At 42.6% G+C, this 15,526-nt stretch overlaps 1 pseudogene; it reads left to right on the forward strand.

Moving 5' to 3' along the window:
• Positions 1-8,500: 8,500 nt before the first annotated feature.
• LOC132240239 (TCF3 fusion partner-like) lies at positions 8,501-9,248 on the forward strand (annotated as a pseudogene).
• The last annotated feature ends 6,278 nt before the right edge of the window (positions 9,249-15,526 follow it).

The raw sequence follows: 15,526 nt of genomic DNA on the forward strand, positions 1-15,526 counted from the left end.
TTCTAAAACATCAAGATCAAGAACACTATGTGGAGTTGAGGGGATGTTCAAGAGAACTGGCAACTGAATGCATGTGTGGTTCTGGAGAGGATGCTGGGAAGGGGAGAAAGAGCTATCAAGGGCATTATTGGGACAATTGACATTGTTAAAGTGTCACCTATGGATTTGAATATAGTATTGCTTAATGTTAAACTTTCTAATTTTGATTATTGTACTGTGGTCATATAAGAGAACATCTTTGTTCTTAAGGAAACTCAACGGGAATATTTAGTATGCAGATATCTCTAACTCACTCTCAATGGTTTAGACAGAGAAACAAAGAATCCGAGTGCATGATAATGGGGCAAAATGGAAGCAATTGATGAATCTGGATAAAGGGTATATGAAGGTTCTTGAAACTATGCTTACAACTTTTCTGTGGTAATTTAATTTTAAAAGGTGTGTACAGGTATATAGAGAGACTATTCAAGTTTTAAGTACTAAGATTATGGGTGGTATTTCTTTTAAAAAATATTTTTTTCCCAAATATTCTGTAATAAGTATGTACTATACTTGCTTATCAGAACAGAACAATTGAAGTGATAGAAATGATACTTTTCATACACATCCCAATGGTCGTTTTCTTTCTGCTGGCTAAAAGTATCCATGTCTACTTCTCTAAAAGATTTGAGATAAGCTGGAGTCAGAAACATAAAAAAAAACAAAAAACAAAAAGCAAAACAACTAAATAGGGCCCAAACCATACACACAAGTGGGTGGGGGAGAGAATTTAACTCATTCCACCAATAATGAAACTGTTTGTTCCTTTGACACACACCCCCCCAAACTTGTTATTGGAAGCTCTCATTTCTCCAGACTCTATGGCTGTGTCTATTCTACATGCATATTAGCATGTTTCCAGTAGATTTTTACTATCAGAGGGTGTCCTTTCTCCTATTCCTGTCCTGGCTGCAGTCCCCAGGTCTTTGAAGAGGCACTAAAGTACCTTGCATTTGCTTTTCCTGCCTTGCTAAGCATCCTAGTGGTATAATGGAGACAATCATCTTTTCTGGAGACAATCATCTTTTCTGGTAATTTTAGCATTGTCACCATGTGGAGATCTAGATAATACCTGGCAGGTGCCAAATACCTGCGATAATAACTGTTATTTTAAGAATCTCCCTTCTCTTCTGACACAGTTACAAAGATATCAGGTACAGAGCACAGATTGCTGCACTACAGTGAGCTTGGTTTCTGAACATATAAACAGCGTAGTAGGGAAGTCTCTGGATTGGCCTGCAGGGCTGTGGGGTGAAGGCAGAACCAGAGATCTCTGCCAGTGCTGGCAAATACACTTGGGTTTGCCTTGCAGACAATGGGTGGTGAACCTGAAGGAAATACCCAAGCAAAGCTGTTGCTGGCTTAGAACACCCTGCCCTTGTGTTAATATCAGCGAGGTTGGCCGGGTCCACATAGTTTTGTCTTCTTTTATGTATATTTCTCTCTCTCTGTGTGTGTGTGTGTGTGTGTGTGTGTGTGTGTGTGTGTTTTGTTTGTTTTGGAGATATGTTTATTCCTACTGTACCAATTGTTAGAAATAACAGTTTCGTAGGAATACCTGTTTGTGCTAACTTTCCAGAATTCTGGTAAGTAGGGCTTGCTGTAAAACACATTCTACATAATAGACTGCTCATAAAATGAGATCTTTTATCATAAAGGAGCTGGTTTTAGATATGCTTGGCCCATAGCACATCTGTTCAAAATACCTGCTGAATAAGTAAATGATTGAATGTGTGTGTAATCAAACACTAGGAGCGCAGGGCCTCACTTCCTTTTGCAGAGCTGGCGTTCACGGGTTATCCGAGGAGTAGAGGCCCCTGGCCTTCCTGGTCAACAGATGGGGTCCAGGGAGCAGCAGCCTGGCCTTCAGCTGGAAGCTTGTCCGAAATGCTGACCCTCCCCCTCCTCCCCCAAATCTCTGACTCAGAACCTGCACTTTGTCAAGGTCCCCAGGGGATCTGAGCTGGTTCATGAAAAGATTCAGCCTGAAGGGCAGGTGTGCCTGTCAACCCCACCTTTGCTAGGAGAGGAGGAGGCAGGGCTTACGGAAAGGCTGGGTGAAGGGCAGGCTGCCCCGGGAGAGGCAAATGCTCCCCCAAAAGACATTTTAAAATAATGTCCGTTTGAAATATGTTTGAGATGGTGTTATTTGAAGTAAATCTTTTCTGGAGGATGGAGGAGGATGTATACTTAATGAGGTTTGAATCTGTGCTAAGCACTATGCTAGGCAGAATACATGTGTACACATGTGTGTATGCGTGTGTACACATGCAGCTATGCATATACATATATGTGCATATGTGCATGTACATGCGTATATGTATCTCCTTTCCTCTCATCACCTCTGGCACTGGGCTACCGAACCCACCTTGCAGGTTAGGAAAGTGATGGGTGGCTGGGGAAGTTCAGCAGCACGCACATAAGGACTGAGGGAAGAGCAGCAAAGAAATCTGGCTGCTTTCAAACCCATGCCCTGCTGTCTCTACTTTATATCCTCCATTTTGCATAAAATGCATAAAATGAAGAATTATATTCTGATCCAAGCACCACCTGATCTTTTCAGATCATTAGATTATGTGTATGGGTGTGTGAGTGGCGGCCTGCGGGTCCCAATTACTACTGCTGTGTAATGAATCCCCAGGCCTGGCAAACCTCGCCCGTGCCCTGTGGCTTCCTGGTAAAGAAGCCAAATGGGGCCAGGCCGAGGCAGGGCAGGACCTGCTCAGTGGTCCTTGCTCCCCATCTTCCCTCTGCTGCCACTCAGCCCCTCAGCCCCTCTGCCTCAGTTTCCTCATTTGAAAAGTGAGCTATTTGTAGCAATGGTTTCTATGACTAACAAATTATATCATTATCAAATGTGGTGACTATTAAAGGAGATAATACATGCACGGCTTCCAATATTGTGCTTGGGACAGAATAGTCCCATGACTAGTTGTTGTTACTGCGGCAGTAATAATAGTGTTTATGTGACGCGGTTGCACTTATGGGAACCCAAGGAGAGTGAGCCAGTCTGGGAAAGAGGTGCTGAGAGGTAGGGGAAGGACAATGGGTTCCAGACCTGGAAAGGTGGGGGGCAGTGGCCCACAGTGAGAACACAGGAGCCTCCCTCAGACCAGTCCTGACATGAAAACCTCCTCTGGAGGGCACTCGCAGGCTGGATGCCACAGATGGGACTGTAGTTTTTCGGGACCAGTTTCCAAGCACCCGATTATCTAATTGGCAAATGGGGTGCAAAGCTTTCAAGCCTAGTGCTGTTGTTTCTTTTAATGCAAGTCTTTAAATATAACAATCTTGAACTTGAACTTACCAGACACAGAATAACTGCACAAAATAATAAATGTAACACAAATAAACCTATTTTTCTTGTCCTCTGAGAGCGAAGTATTTCTTTTTGGCACACCAAACAAGTCAGTCCACGACTAATGATGTGGCAATTGGCTGCTAAAATATTCGCTGCTAGTCTTAGTGGAGAGAAATGGTGCGCCTGTGCATAAGGGAAATGAGTACAACACGATTATAGTGATCAGTCATTAGCAAACATTGTTGTTCATTATTCATAATTATGTATAACAGGATATTGTAAAAATTGAGTTACAAAATTTTTATTAAAATGTTTCTTACATACTGTTATATTGGCTGGGCCACAAAAACATTCAGTGTGGACAGCATGCAGCCCGCGGGCTGCGAGTTTGACATGCTTGCTGTGCAATGTTCTCTGTGAGTCTTCTGAACATCAGAGGTTGTCTTTTCCTGCTGCCAATTCAGCTTATTTCAGCCCCAGCAATGAATCTTTGTTTTGCTTCCAGTTGTAACTAAAGGGGAAGAACCATACTCCTTGTTCCTGATCTGATTTCTCATGGGGAGGGAATTACTTTTGTTCAGAAGAAAATTCCTTGACGAGTGCCAGGGATGAAGAGGAGGGAATGGGCTAGCCTGGACCATGGTGCTGGGGGTTGGCTTAATCTGCTCTGCCTTAGAAAGGAAAGGGAATCTGGAGAAACTGAGAGAAAATGGACCAGAAGGAGAGAGAATACCAGCCGCTCCACCAGCAGTTTGTGCACGTGATTGAAGGACTTTGAAGAGTTGGACTATCTAATGTTGACTTTAAGTTGTTTGCATTTATTCATGCAAATCCTTTTATCCTTTCAACCATTTATTAAAATATCCCCCTGACATAAATGATTGTATGTGTTTGTATCTATGTGCACACACTTGTGTATGTTGATTAAAGTGCAGGTTTGAGTTCTCTCCAAGGATCAACCAAACATGAAAAAGAGTAAGAATTGGGAAATAATTGCCCCCAAAGTCAAAGTGCTTGGGACATAGATTTCCCAGAGATCATGGGAAGATTGAATGAACTCCTTCTGGATGTCAAGGGGCAGCAAGACTTGAAGTCTGGCCTAGGAATACAGCCAAATGCCTGACTCAACACTTGAGTGCATGTTGAAAGAGTTACTTTGCTAGAAAAAACTCATGGGGTAGGTTTACAAGTGAGTAACCATGTCCCCATCCCAGGGAGCATGAAGCACACAGGACTAAGGGGTCACCTGCCTCTCTCACTAACTACTGGGTCCTAGTACCTTCTCTGACAGCCTCAGCTAAACCAACACAATCAGCTCTAGTCTCCCTCCAACTTCTGCTGACGTTTTCTCTGGCCTGGGTGGACGTTGGTGGAAAAGCTGCTATACATTTATTTCTCAAAGTGTTTATCTTGCGGTGAGCTAATGGCGGGGTTAGATAAAACTTTGTTTATGTGACCTGCGTGTGAGAGGCAGACAGCTGGCGTGGGTGGGGAGGCTCTCCAGCCCCAATCACTGTGGAAGTGTCTCTGCCCTCCCCATGGAAGCTTCAGCGTTTGCCTTTGAGAAAACAAATTTGGAAAGAGTCTTCAGAATCCTGGTATGTGCTAGGCCAGCCTTCAAAGAGTTTGACAAAAGAGGGTCATAGTTTATGAACCCAAAGAGCAGAGGCAGTCATAGATTTGACATTCAGCAGACTTCAAATGTATCAGAAATATCAAGCGAAGTGTTTTCTTCTTCTTTCTTTCCATCGTATTGTCACCCAGAAGACTGCAGGCTTGTCCACCTGGATGTGTTCGAGGCCATTTAGTGTACAGACATGAATCAGATAGCACTTATTAAAAGAAAAGACACCAGAACAGCTCATCTAAAGGAACACCTAATAGAGGTGGGGAAAGGCACTACTCTAGAACTATATTTTATTTGCAGTCTTCCAAACAATTTCAAGCACTACCTTGTTAGTCTCGCCACTGTCCTATGAGGTACCATAGGAGAGATCATGACTGGTTTTAGAGAAAAGGAATCCATAGTTCAGAGCAGTTAAGTGTGTGCTAGAAGAGGCATCCAGCCAGGTCACAACCAAGCCTGGTCTTGAAAGGTCTTCTGAATCCATTCTCCCAGAGGCCACAGCCCCGTAGAACAACAGGGACCAGGAAATAATGTAAGTGAATGAAGTGAACCAAGCTAGTGGTGCACTAAGGAGTGCTGGGAGCTACAGCCAACTGAGGAGCTATCACCTATCTATAAAAGGAGCTGCTCTTTTGCCCCATCTGATTGTGAGCATGTGATGCCAGGGGCCCTGTTTTGCTAGATTTTCCAAATTTACCAAAATTCATGTTTCACAAGAAATGATTTGACAATTGCTTTTTAAGAAACAACCTTGTTCAGATAAAACAAAACATATTTTAGGTAGTATTCAGCCCCAAAATGTGATTATTTGTCCATCCTATGCCTTGGTAGAAAGAGGTTGAATGCAGGGTAGGAAGTGGCCAAGGCAGGTGAGGGGCAGTTGGTGATGATCCCTGCTCTGCATTTTCAGTGTTAGCCTGTCCATGCTTGTACATGTGAGCTCCTCAGCCACCGTTTCTTTGAAGGGAATATAAAAAACGGTGACTGTTAACCTCTTAGACTGGAAGGCAGAGAGGTACACTCACTTTTCCCCATGTTCACTTCCCTCCCCCAACCCAGCTCTACCAGAATCCTGCATATGGCATTTACTTCTGTAAAGTCATTTTTGGAGTTTATGGCAAAATGTCTATTTTCTTAGCAAGGGATGAAGCTAATATCAAACGTCTGCTCTTATAAACCAGTCTTCTTAAAAAAAATTTTTTTTATTGATTTCAGAGAGGAAGGAAGAAAGAGAGAGAGGTAGAAACATCAATGATGAGAGATAATCATTGATTAACAGCCTCCTGCATGCCCCTTCATCCCAGGGATCGAGCCCATACCCTAGGCATGTGCCCTTGACCGAGAATTGAACCATGACCTCCTGGTCCATAGGCAATGCTCAACCATTGAGCCACAATGGACGGACATAGTCTGCTTTTTGTCATGTTATTTTTGTAAAGATGAATGACAATGAGAAGCCTTTATCTTATCTGCAGCTGTCATGCTGGAGCAGTCTATTTAGTATCTAGACTCATTTCTCTTGAGAACAGCCCAGACTCGTGGGACCACTCTGGTCCCTGAGTGTCTCTCTCTGTGACCTTACCTGCCTCCTTCCTCAGTGGCAGTGAGACCCATCTGTTTATCTATGGCTGTTCATCACTAGGCCACTTGAGGTTTTCCTCTTCCTATACATGTACTACCCAAGCACCCCCAAATGTGTCTTCAGCTTTCTTGCAGTTGGATTCTTCTGGAAGGCCCACACTTTCTTCCGTGAGGTCGATGCAGCCCCAGCAGATAAACTGCACTGGCAGGAAGCCAGAAGCACGCACTCCTCCCTACTCCAAACCAACCACAACTGCGGTGCCTGCTTCATCCTCAGATCCAGCCAAGAATGGAACACAGGACAGTGAGTTAGGGACCCTGTCCTTCAGGCCCTCAAGCTCTCTCACGGGAGCCTTTCCTCACCCTGCCTTAGAGCCTTCCCTATCTAAAACAACAACAATAAACCAAAGGCTATAAAAGAATAATTTGTTAAAAAGCTACAGCAACAGTGGAGTCAATTCCTGGTAACAGGAAGAAGGCGGCTTCGGAAAGAATGTGGACTTGCCCCCTTTATGCCTTTTCTTTGTGAAAACACGCCAAGAGGCAAAAGAGAACTACCTTTCAAAATCTCTCTTTTTTTCTCCACCTCTTAATTCTGTTAGTCAGAGTCAATGTACAAGAGGTTATCAGACTTGTCCTGGAACAGTTCTTGGGAAGTTATGATCGGCTGGCAGTATTTGCTGCCCACATACTCAGGTATGCAAGAAATAAATTTACTTCTATTTTTTCAAATCATTGCCATTCTGACCCAGACCACCTCCCCCCCCCCCCCCCCACCATGAGAACTGCTATCTTAGCCTCACTGGAGGCCCCTCAGGGCCTCACAGAGAAGTCCTCCTGGTGGGAACAGCTGGGGGAGGGGCAGGGCATCTGACCTCTGGCTCAGTGTTTGGCTCCTAAACTTCTCACACACTGCCCTCTGATCCTGCTACCTTTCTGACTGTCCAATGGCCGAGCACTGCCATCTTTTCATTGCCTCAGGGCCAGCCAGGGTCACAGTCTCCCCAGCTCCTCTGCCTGTCTCCGGGACACAGGGTAAATCTTCAGTGCTTAGGCCATGGGAAAGCAAAATCAGGCAACTGAAGTCTCTTGTAGACAAATTCTATCCCACTGCCACAAACCTCCTCCAATGTAAGAAAGCCTTGGGCTTGTCTACCCGTGTAAGTCGGAAAATAAAAGGAGAAATGTCATAGAAAATAGAGAAAGTGATACCCCCAAATTATCTTGAAATGTATGGGGTACACAGAACTGATCAAAAGGGAGATGCATGAGTTTTTGCATCTTTCGGCGACTTTAATACTCCATTGACAGCTCTAGAAAAATCATCCAAACAGGAAATCAATGAAGACATATTGGCCTTAAATGAAACACTTGAACCTTTCATCTCAGAACATCCTATCTAATAAAAGACAGAAAGGGTAATTGACCATACCTTCGCTACGCTTCCCATTGGCTAATCAGGGCGATATGCAAATTAACTGCCAAGAAAGATGGCAGTTAATTTGCATATGTAGGCGCAGGAGCAGTGAGCGAAGGCCAGCATGGCGAGCAAAGAGCAAAGAGGGAAGCCCGCCATGCTGGCCTTCACCATGCTCCTGGAGCCCACGCGCAGCAAGCGTGCCGGCCTCCGCCACATCCCGGGGAGAGGACTGGGCCTCCCAAGTGGAGAGTCTCCGTGGTCAGACGGGGCGGTGTTGGGACCAGAATAAAGACGGAAGCAACTCAAATGCCTGTCGGCAGCGTTAGACCAGCGAGCAGGGCCTTTCAGCTGGGACGCAGGGTGGGGGTGGGACGAGGGAGGCGATCTAGAAATAGAGAACTACAACTCCCAGGAGGCTTAGCGGCTAGGACCCAGGTGCCTGGCTGTGGTCGGATGGGGCCTGTCATTTTTGGAGCCATTTTAACCTAGAGGTTTGCAAGGTTGGAAGTTCTGCACCGGGAGCCAGGGAGAAATGGAGCTGGAGCAGAGTGAGTGGACCATTGCAGCCGTGGGCTTTGAGGAGTTCTCAGCACCTCCTGGCTCAGAGCTGGTGCTGCCTCAGCTGTTCAGTGGTCACATCCTGGAGAGTGAGCTGAAGTGGAGTTTGTGTCTGGGGGTCTGGGCAGCTCCAGCCTCCAGGAGCGAGATGAAGAGGAGGAGGCAGCCTGAGGCCAGCGGCCGCGGTGCCAAGGGGAACTCAATCGCAAGAAGTACCAGGCGCTGGGTCGGAGCTGCAGGGAGATCGAGCAGGTGAACGAGTGAGTCCTGAACAGGCTCCATCAGTACAGAGGATAACACGGAGACTCCAGCAGGAGCGGAGGTTCCTCATGAGGGTGCTGGACCCCTACAGTGACGACTACCAGGCCAGCCAGTTCACCATCTTACTGGAGGACAAGGGCAGTCAGGGCACAGACGCCCCCACCCCAGGCAATGCTGAGAATGAGCCTCTGGAGAAAGAGGGGTTCTCCCTTCCCAGGAGGATGCCAGCGCCCACAGAAGCCAGCAGCCCTGGCCCTGGTGAGGGGCCCAGTGGGTGGAAGAGGCCGCTGACTCTGGAGCTGGCCCCCGTGCAGATAAAGGTGGAGGAAGACTTTGGCTTCGAAGCGGACGAGGCCCTGGACTCAAGTTGGGTTTCTTGGGGGCCAAACAAGCTGCTGCCCTACCCCACCCTAGCCAGCCCCCCCTTTGACTGACCCCGCAATAAAAGGATCCCATGCTCTCCTCGGCAAAAAAAACACACAAAAAACTAAGCCCTTTGCCCGCCACGCCCGCATCTCCTGGCGAAAAACAAAGGCCTGGTTTCCAGGCGCTGGAGGAAAACTGGTGCCAGAAGCCAGGAGAAGGGGCCCCTGAGGGGCCCCAGACTACGAGAGGGCAGAGGCCGGGCTGAGGGACCCACCCAAGTGCACAAATTTTTGTGCACCGGGCCTCTAGTCAGTACACATGGAACATTCTCAAGGATAGGCCATACATTGGATCACAAAACTATCATCAACAAATTCAAGAAGATTGAAATTATTCAAAGCATCTCTGACCATGATTAGAAATCAGTTGTAAAAAGGAAGTAAAGAAACCTGCATACACGGGAGATACTATTAAAAAATGACTGGGTCAAAGAAGAAACAAAAGGTGAAATCAAAAGGTATATAGAGAAAAATGAGAATGACAATACAACATATCAAAACTTCTGGGATGCAGCAAAAGCAATAATAAGAGGCAAGTTTATATCATCACAGGCCTATGTAAAAAAAACAACAACAAGAGAAATCCCAAGTAAACAACCTAACATCATATCTTAAATAATTAGAAAAAGAAGAACAAAAGCAACCCAAAGTCAGCAGAAGAAAGGAAATTATAAAAATTAGAGCAGAATTGAATGCAATAGAGAACAAAAAGACTATACAAAAAATTAATACAACAAAGAGCTGCTTCTCTGAAAAGATTAATAAAATTAATCTTTAATTAATCCTTGGCTAGACTCACTAAGGAATAAAGGGAAAAGATCCATAAAAACAAAATCAGGAATGAGAGAGAAGTCACCACAGACATCACAGATATATAAAGGACCATACTAGAATATTATGAAAGACTATATGCCACGAAATTAAATAACCTAGAAGAAATAGATAAATTCCTGGAAATATATAACCTTCCTACACTAAATCAGAAAGAATTGTAAAATCTGAATAGGCCAATCAGCAATGAGGAAATTGAAACAACTATAAAAACATCCCCCAAAATAAAAGTTCAGGACCAGATGGCTTCACCAGTGAATTCTACCAAGCGTTCAAGGAAGATTTAAAACCTATACTTCTCAAACTCTTCCAAAAAATTGAAGAAGAGGCAATACTTCCTAATGCATTTTATGAGGTCAATATAATCCTGATACCCAAACCTGGCAAATATAACACACAAAAGAAAACTATAGATTGATATCTTGATGAATACAGATGCAAAAATCCTAAACAAAATACTAGCAAAGTGAATACAATGGTACATAAAAAAATACATCAGGATCAAGTGGGGTTCATTCCAGGGGCACAAGGATGGTTCAACATAAGCAATCAATCAGTGTAATACACCACATTAACAAAAGAAAGGATAAAAATAATATGATCTTTTCAATAAATGCCGAAAAAGCACTTGATAAGATACAAAATCAATTTATGATTAAAACACTCAAAAAAAAATACCTCCACATAATAAAGGCCATGTATGATAAAACCACAGCTAATATCATACTCACTGGTGAAAAACTGACAGCTTTTCCTCTGAGATCAGGACCCTTCTCACCACTTTTATTCAACCTAGTCCTGGAAGTCCTAGCCAGAACAACAAGGCAAGAGAAAGAAATAAAAGGCATCTAAATAGGGAAGGAAATAGTCAAACTGTCACTTTTTGCAGACAACATGATTCTGTACATCGAAAATCCTAAAGACTCCATCAAAAACTATTAGAAACAATAAACAAATACAGTAAAGTTGCAGGATGCAAAATCAATGTGCAAAAATTCATTACCTTTCTGTATACTAACAACAAAACTTCAGAAAGAGAAATGCCAAACAATTTTTTTTGCAATTACAACCAAAAGAATAAAATACCTAGGAATAAACTTAACAAAGAATCTGAAAATCACAAAGCATTATTAAAAGAGATTGAAAAGGTCACAACAAAATGGAAAAATATCCCATGTTCATGTAAGAACCAATGTAATTACAATGACCATATTACCCAAAGCAATATAGAGATTTAATGAAATCTCCACGCCAGTTTTAAAAAGAAATATAATGAGAAATCATCTGATTTGTATGGAACCACAAAAGACCCCTAATAGCCAAAGCAATACTGAGAAAAAAAGAACAAAGCTGAAGGTATCACACTACCTGACTTCATATTATACAGAGCTATGATAATCAAAACAACATGGTATTGGCAGAGGAACAGACACACAGATCAATGGAATAGAATAGAGAGCCCAGCTATAAAACCACACATATATGGACAGATAGTTTTCAACAAAGGAGCCAGAAACACACAATGAAATAAAGATAGTCTCTTCAATAAATGCTGTTGGAAAAACTGGAAAGCCACATTCTAAAGAATGAAACTGGATTATAGTTTGTCCCCATGTACAAAAATTCATTCAAAATGGATTAAAAATATAAATATATGACCTGAAACAAGAAATACATAGAAGAAAATATAAGTACCAAACTTATGGACTTTAGTCATAAAGAGCATTTTTATGAGCTTGACTCCAAAGGCAAGGGAAGAACAGGCAAACATAAATGAATGGGACTATATCAAACTAAAAACCTGAACAGCAAAAGAAACTGACAACAAAACAAAGATGCAGCCAACCAGATGGGAGATGATATTTGCAAACAGTTGCTCTGACAAAGGTTTAATTTCCAAAATATATAAAGAACTCATCAAACTCAATACCAAACAAACAAACAAACAAACAAACCAATCAAAAAGTGGGCAGAAGACCTAAAACTACACCTCTCCAAAAAGACATACAAACAACCAATAGATACATGAAGAGATGTCTAACCTCACCAGCAATCAGGGAAATGCAAATAAAAGCCACAATGAGATACCACTCACATCTGTTAGAATGACCATTATCAACAAGACAAGCAATAACAAGTGTTGGAGAGGTTGTGGAAAAAAGAGAACCCTCATGCACTACTGGTGGGAATGTAGGCTGTACAACCACTCTGAAAAACAGTCTGGCGATTCTCAAAAAATTAACAATAGAACTACTGTACGACCCAGGAATCCTTCTCCTGGAAGTATACCCGAAAAACTGGAAAACATGTATTCACAAAGATATACGCACCCCTATGTTCACTGCAGCATTATTCACGGCAGCCAAGACATGGAAACAACCAAAGTGTCCTGAGATACAGGACTGGATAAAGAAGATGTGGTACATATACACAATGAAATACTACTCAGCCATAAGAAAGGATGAAATACTGCCATTGGCAACAATATGGATGGACCATGAGGATATTGTGCTAAGTGAAATATGTCAGCCAGAAAAAGCTAAGAACCATATTATTGCACTCATATGTAGGATATAAAACTGAAACTTGTGAATACAAACAGCAGTGTGCTGGTTGCCAGAGGGAAGGGGTTGAGGAAGTAGGGGGTCTTAACATAAGATGACAGGAGAATATTTGGGTGATGGGCATACGGTGCAATATATAGATCTTGTAACGTAGAAACCCACACCTGAAACCTATATGATCATGTTGACTAATGTCACCCCAGTAAATTTAATTGAAAAAATTAAAATAAAATGAAAAATAGTAAAAGACACACACACACACACACACACACACACAGTTATGGGGATGACCAAACACATGTCATCCAACACTGCATAGATAAAATTAACATCAGTTTATTAATCACGTATGTCACAGCCTGGGGAGGGAAGACCTTATACTCAATGCAGGGCCACACAAGTGTTTTGGAACAGCGTGAACAAGCAGTGGCTGTGAGAGGCAGCCTGCATAGTATCAAAAGGGGAGGGACCCTTGGTTCTCATGGGAGAATGTGATTGGCTTACTGAAATACTTCCATGAGCTGATAAGGAACTGACACCTACTACTAATGGATAAGCATCAAATGTACCTGGTCTCCTTGGTAAGGAGGTTTGTTTGGCTAGAGGACCCTATTCTTGGGGGAAGAGTGGGCAGGGAAACTTGTGGTTAGGCCAGTGGTTCTCAACCTTCCTAATGCTGCGACCCTTTAATACAGTTCCTCATGTCGTGGTGACCCCTAATTTCATTGTTACAAATTGAACATCATTAAAGCATAGTGATTAATCACAAAAACAATATGTAATTATATATGTGTTTTCCTATGGTTTTAGGCGACCCCTGTGAAAGGGTCATTCGACCCCCAAAGGGGTCGCGACCCACAGGTTGAGAACCGCTGGGTTAGGCCATTTGAGGTCCTCCCAGTCTTACCAGATGTCAAAGCAACACTCAGTATTGGACCTTCATTTAAGGCCTTGTAGCACAATGCATGAATAGAAACAAATAAGAAAGGGAGAGACATTCTGAGACAGCAGAATATTGCATTTTGTATGTATGTATTTACTTATTACTTACTTATTGATCTTTACTTAAGTTTTTTTTGTTTTTGTTTTTTTTTTTTGCTTTTCTGCCTATGTGACCAGTCAGAGGGGCAAATGTCCAGGAATTTTAAAAGTTCAGGAGCTACATAATTACAGAAATGGAAACAAAAGCTGTGATGAAGGCAAAGGTAATAAGTGTGGCTTAGAAAGGGAAGAGCACATGGATGGGATGGTGCTGCCTCTGATGGTAGGTCTTATTTCTGTTATAAGTTGGAAAAAAGTCCAACAGGAATGCACACTGATTGTTATATGCAGAAATCATATGTTCAAAACATAAAAAAAAAAAAGTGTAGCTGTCCTGGAATGAATAGGAGACAACAAGCCAAAGAAAAGTGGGAAAATGGATGAAAGTCAAGGGAGCAAAGGGAGCAAATAGTTAACAGTCGACTCCCAATCTTAACAAAAACTTTAGGAACTATAACTCAGGTGCAACATTCACTGTAAACATCCTGGATGGGCAAGAAAAGTTATGTTTTCAATTTTAGTATTGTCATGGTAACCATTTACTAAAGATACTTACAATCTTTTATCAAAATATCAGGGATAGCAAATGATTTCATTTAAGTTTGGAATGGCAATTGTGTGGTTACATGCGGAGCATGCAATGGCCAGTGAACGCAAGTTGTAAATATGGAGTAGGCAGAAAGGAAAGACGTGGGAGTTCTCGGGTTTATTAGTCAGTGGGGAATCCAAACTTTAAAAAGAGCTCTTTAAAGTATTTCTCAATGCATCTCAGTTCAGAGCTAAAGTGTGCCTATTATTGTGATGAGACATACTTAGTAACTTTAACAGGAAAACTTGACTTTGATCAAAAGACTCTTGGTTTACATAAACCAAATCTCTGGCAAGATCTTGAAACAGAATCTTATGCCCCTGAGAAATGGGTTCTCTCTCATTACAGGTGGAGAGAGTCCTCCCTCTTCCTTTTCAGTTTTGAATATGAGTCCCCAAGGACTTGGGCAGCACTGAACTTTCTGGGATTTGGCAAGCTGAGCCAACTTCCACACTCCAGTGTCTATCAAGTTAGAATGGACATGGTGGGCGTGGCTCATGGGGATGTTGATTCTGCATCATGTCCTCTATATGCTGAGCCAAAATAGGGCTGAATTGTAACATAGCACAAGCTACTCTTTATTTCTTCTCTTGAAACAAAGGAGAACAGCAACACAGATACCATGGAGTTGGATTCGAATCCTGAATCTGCCCCTACTCTGTGTGTTGGGAAGAATCCCTCTTCCTTCAGAGCTGGTGCTGACCAAACAGGTGAGCAAAGCACATGTCAATGTCTTAAGAACTTTAAAGTATACTAGCACAAGAAATTTCCATTTTGTGGTAAAAATTATTGATTTCAGTATTTAAGGATTGCCCTATTTAATAAGATCATGTTAGAGTATAGCAAGTCCACTGGCTGTTCTTGTCTATCATTACTTCACTCTACTACAAATCTACTTGTTCATCCACAGAAAGCATTAATTGCCAACCAAGTAGCAAGCATTCTATTAAGCACCACAGATAGAAAACATAAAAAACAAACAAAACACAACCAAAAGTCAGGGTCAAGAGAAGGACATATTCTGCAAAATAACCAATGAGTCTATAAATCTGGCTTATTAATAGAATAGCTCCATAATCAATGAAGTTGATGCATATACTAAAATGCTAATATGGCTGCATGTAATAGAAATAACTGGACTTGAAGTAAGCATCTCTCCACACATAGAAAGGAATTTATCTCACGGGTTTAGGGTGATTAGGGGCAGTGACTCTCAAGGGTGGGAATGCCACCGCACACTGGGAAGGCCTAGAAGCCAGAAGATGAAAAGTTGTTGGAACCCACAGTAT

This window comes from Myotis daubentonii, chromosome 8 (assembly GCF_963259705.1).
Source record: "Myotis daubentonii chromosome 8, mMyoDau2.1, whole genome shotgun sequence".
Lineage (NCBI taxonomy): Eukaryota > Metazoa > Chordata > Mammalia > Chiroptera > Vespertilionidae > Myotis > Myotis daubentonii.